Source organism: Myotis lucifugus, unplaced genomic scaffold (assembly GCF_000147115.1).
Source record: "Myotis lucifugus unplaced genomic scaffold, Myoluc2.0 scaffold_115, whole genome shotgun sequence".
Lineage (NCBI taxonomy): Eukaryota > Metazoa > Chordata > Mammalia > Chiroptera > Vespertilionidae > Myotis > Myotis lucifugus.
In genome coordinates, this window is record NW_005871163.1 from 1,879,420 (window position 1) to 1,884,401 (window position 4,982).

The window sequence follows — 4,982 nt, forward strand, 5'->3', positions numbered from 1 at the left end:
GATCAGCAGCCTAGCCAGGTTCTCTTTTATTCTCCTGTTACATCTGTATTTATACCATTTGATTTTAATACTATCCATTCTATTCCAAAGGTTAGGGTGTTTCTTATCTCCATTCCAAGGTCACTACTCTACTGTTCTGTTAAGCTACAAGGAAGTAACTGAAGGAGATTATCCTAAGTAAAGATTATGTAGTTTAAGCGTGATTGTTCGTAGTTAAAGTGATTAACTACCCGCCTGGCACTTAGTTAAGGGGTTTTACTGATTTATTCCCTTCCTTAGTCCTGTTAATCCCTAACTCCAGGGAAAAATCCCCACCTGGGGAAACAACCTTTCTCGGGGAGGTGACCCTGGTTATAACACATAGCGCTAAGAAGGGGAGCAAACATATTAAGAACAGTATGCCATATATGCCAGGTCCCTTGAAACATCTGCTGTGCAGATGTTTCTTCCCTGCAGCAACTGTGTCAAGCAGCAAGGATGGACCGGCCTCCGGCAACTCCCCTATTCTTATTTTTTAAATGTAGCGCGTGTAAATCAGCAGCCACCTCTTGGATTGCGTTGTTTAAAACTCGGAAGAAGACTGGGAAAAGACAAATAATTATTAAAGTTATGAATAAAAATAGGCCTGAGCTTAAAAGCATGGGGATAATGCTTTATTTAGAGATGGTTTCAAAAAGAAAAACCCCAAATCAGAAGACAATTAAAATTATGGAATGACAGTTAAAGTTGCTAATGCCACTGAACGAGAAACTATTAGTCAAATTTGGTGATTTAAAAATTTTTCAAATAGTTTACATATAAAAAATCTGGCATTAAAATGAAAAGGCACAGATATGGGTTAAAAGAATAATAATCATTTATAAAAGCCTTGAAAATAAGGCTAATTTATTCGTCTTTTTAACACCATTAAGTAGGCACCTATTCCAAGTTTCAGTTTGGCCTCCTAAATGGAATTATGTTTCAAATGAATTTTCAACATACTAATCATAGCAGCATTATTACCGGTAAGTTTCTTATCCTCTACACTGCTAAAAGAGCATCTAAAATTTCTCTCTCTCCCCATGCTTCTCTCTAAAAAAATTTTTAAAAAATTAATAAACATGAGAACCAAGATGGCGGCGTAAGGTATAAACCTGTGCGTGCTGCTTCCCACAACAACACTGAAACTACAACTATAAGACAAAACAGTTATCATCCAGAACCACGGGAAAGCTGGCCGAGTGGAAGTTCTACAACTAGAAGGAAAGAAAGAAGCACATTGAGACTGGGTAGGAGGTGCAGAGGCGCCAAGAACAGAGGTACAAAGGCGGGCGTGAGGCGGGCGTGAGGCGGGCTGCAACTGGATGCACGGTTTTTTTCGATTGGAAGGAGATACAAGCTCTCGAATGCACTGAGCGCGTTTAAAGTGAGATTCTGGGGTCCCAGACTCCTATGGGGAGAAACTGGACTGTCTTGCAGCGGGTCGGAAAGCAAGGGTGGCTTTCTCGCAGAGCTGCTCGCAGGGATCATTGTTGCTGTGGGGGCGTGGCACTCAGGGATGCACAGAAGCGGAGTCGGAGTCACGGAGACAGAGACACTGACGACAACCATTGCTGTTTGCTCCGCCCTGGTGATTCTCTGAGACCCCGCCCCACTCAATTTACATCCCCACCCAAGCTGTGCCAGTGGCGCAAAGGAATCACCTGCGCTTTTGCAGCCTAACCCAACAAATTGCAGCTGGGTCAGAGAGCTCCAAAACTTCCAAATCCCAAACAAAGAGGAGAAATCTGTTGAAATCGCTGTAGCTCCTGCTGGGTGGACCCACGCAGTGGTTGACTTGGAGATTCAGGAGCCAGGGTACCCCTGGTCAGATACCAGATTTCAACTCCTCACATCCATAAGGGACACATCAAGAAGCAGACTCAGTGAGCACCAAAGCACCACTGAAACAAGTCCTGCTCCATAAGGGTGTCTCCAGCACAGCAGTTCTTCCACTATAGACACAACGGGTCCTCGCAGTCAGCCAAAAATGTGGAGAAAAAGAAGCATGTCACAAATGAAAGAAATGGAGGAAAGCAAACTAATTGAGGACATAGAGTTCAAAACCACAGTTATAAGGTTACTCAAGAATCTTCTACGAACCTCCGAGGAACTTAGTGAGACCTTCAAGGATCTTAATGAGAATGCCAAAAAAATGGAAAAGGACCAGTCAGAAATTAAACATACACTGACTAAAATTAAAAATAAAATACAGAGATCCAACAGCAGACTAGAGGATCCCAAGAATCAAGTCAAAGATTTGAAATATGAAGAAACAAAAAACACCCATCCGGAAAAGCAAAATGAAAAAAGAATCCAAAAATACGAAGATAGTGTAAGGAGCCTCTGGGACAACTTCAAACGTACCAACATCCAAATTATCGGGGTGGCAGAAGAAGAGAGAGAGCAAGATACTGAAAGCATATTAGAAGAAATCATGACAGAAAACTTCCCCTACCTGATGAAAGAAATAGACTTACAAGTCCAGGAAGCGAAGAGAACCCCAAACAAGAGGAATCTAAAGAGGACCACACCAAGACACATCATAATTAAAATGCCAAGGGCTAAAGACAAAGAGAGAATCTTAAAAGCAACAAGAGAAAAACAGTTAGTTACCTACAAAGGAGTACCCATACGACTGTCAGCTGATTTCTCAACAGAAACCATGCAGGCCAGAAGGGAGTGGCAAGAAATATTCAAAGTGATGAACAGCAAGAACCTACAACCAAGATTACTTTATCCAGCAAAGCTATCATGTAGAATTGAAGGTCAGATAAAGAGCTTCACAGACAAGAAAAAGCTTAAGGAGTTCATCACCAACAAACCAGGAATATATGAAATGCTAAAGGATATTCTTTAAGAAGAGGAAGAAGAAGAAAAAGGTAAAGATAAAAATTATGAACAAAGTGACAACAAATAAATACCTATCAACAAGTGAACCTAAAAATTAAGTCAGAATAAACTGGTGAATAGAATAGAATCAGGGGCATAGAAAGGGAGTGGACTGACAATTCTTGTGGGGAAGGGGGTGTGGGGGGTGCGGGAAGAGATTGGACAAAAATCTTACACCTATGGATGAGGACAGTGGCAGGGGGTAAGGGCATGGGGTGGGATGGGAACCAGGTGGAGGGGAGATATGGGGGAAAAAAGAGGAACATCTGTAATAATCTGAACAATAAAGATTTATTAATTTAAAAAATCAATAAACAAATCCTTGATGAGGATGAAAAAGAAGACATACCATATTCAAAAATGATACTTAAACTATGAAATTTATTAAATATAATCAATTAAGTAAATTCTGATTTTCCGAGTATGTGCATATGTGGTGTGTTTGTACTCGGTGAAGGTGGACTTGTAAACAATACACATTTCTGCAACGATGCTTCATTTGGATCCCTGGCACCAATTACGAATGGCCGCTCCAGCACTACTGGCTACTACGCAGAGCGCGCCACCCACCGTCCACCACGTTGGTATATCATGCAGGAAAATAATCTGAGCGATAAAAGCGAAAACCACATCCATGGTCTTCATTAGTGCTACTAGCCCAGCTTTTTCTATTTGAAGGGCTTTGGTGAGAAACACCTGACCCCCCAAACCAAACAGCCCGATTAGTAGGAGAAGAAAGAGCGTGTCCATCTCACAGTTCGGCAGCTTCCACATTCCTAATGCGAAGAGGATGATGACGCACTCCAGGAGGCCAGCCACTGTGTAATACCAGACGGTCAAAAAGTAGTCCACAGATTTCCCCATTTTTCTGAGGATAACGAAAGTCGAGGCAGCAAACACGGCTTGTCCGAGTGATGCGAACGTGCCCTTCAGGTGATCTGAGTAGCTTCCAGTCATCTCCGCAGTGTGGGAACCAAACAGAAACGGCGGCCTCACGCTGAGGATCACTCCGGTGATGGCGAATGCGGTGAAGAGAACATCCCAAAGGCTGTATTTTTCCTTGAGAAACATGCAAGCAAATAGAGACGTAAACACTGGACAGCTGAACGAGACCACCGTGGCATTGGCGAGGGACGTCATATGGAAAGCGTAGTATAAAAGGATCATGCCGGTAGAACCGAGGACTCCTCTGAGAATGAGGAAGATTCGTAGATCTTTGGGGCCTATAAACCCAGTTTTTCTGTATATTAAGCAAGGGATAATGACTAACATTTGGAACACACATCGAAATGCACTAATTTCTACAGGATGGAGGCCTTGCACTTTTTTAACAAGTAAAGAGGCCACTGAGAAAAGGAAGGCAGACAATAATGCGTAAAACAGACCAAGTCCACGACATGGTGCTTTCTTCTTGGCTTCCGGCTGCGTGCGCGAACCGCATGGCGAGGAGCAGCATAGCGGGCACCAGCTGGGGCCCGGGGTTTCCACTGCCTCCGCCGGCTCTTCCCTCGCGGCCGGCGACTCTTCACTCTCGGATGTGACAGCTGTGAGCGGCAGCCCCGGTGACTCTTCACTCGCGGACAGGGATGTGACGGCTGTGAGAGGCAGCCCCGGCTCCCGCAGCAGGGCAACCCGGGTGCTGCCGAGGGACTGCATTGCGCGGCCCGAGCTCTCCCCGCGGCTGTTCCAGCACCAGATGTTGGGGTCCAGCCCCAGCAGGTCCAGGGGTTCCCAAAGGTGTGGACGGAGTCGCGGAAGAAGGAATGACACGGAGGCAGCGTTCAGATGATCAGCAAAGCTAGGTTCTCTAGCCAGGTTCTGTCTTTATTCTCCTGTTACATCTGTATTTATACCAGTTGATTTTAATCCTATCCATTCTATTCCAAAGGTTAGGGCGTTTCTTATCTCCATTCCAAGGTCACTACTCTACTGTTCTGTTAAGCTACAAGGAAGTAACTGAAGGAGATTATCCTAAGTAAAGATTACGTAGCTTAAGCGTGATTGTTCATAGTTAAAGTGATTAACTACCCGCCTGGCACTTAGTTAAGGGGTTTTACTGATTAATTCCCTTC

At 44.1% G+C, this 4,982-nt stretch overlaps 1 pseudogene; it reads right to left on the reverse strand.

Moving 5' to 3' along the window:
* Window positions 1-3,271: 3,271 nt before the first annotated feature.
* LOC102421482 lies at window positions 3,272-4,650 on the reverse strand (annotated as a pseudogene).
* Between the last annotated feature and the right edge of the window lie 332 nt (window positions 4,651-4,982).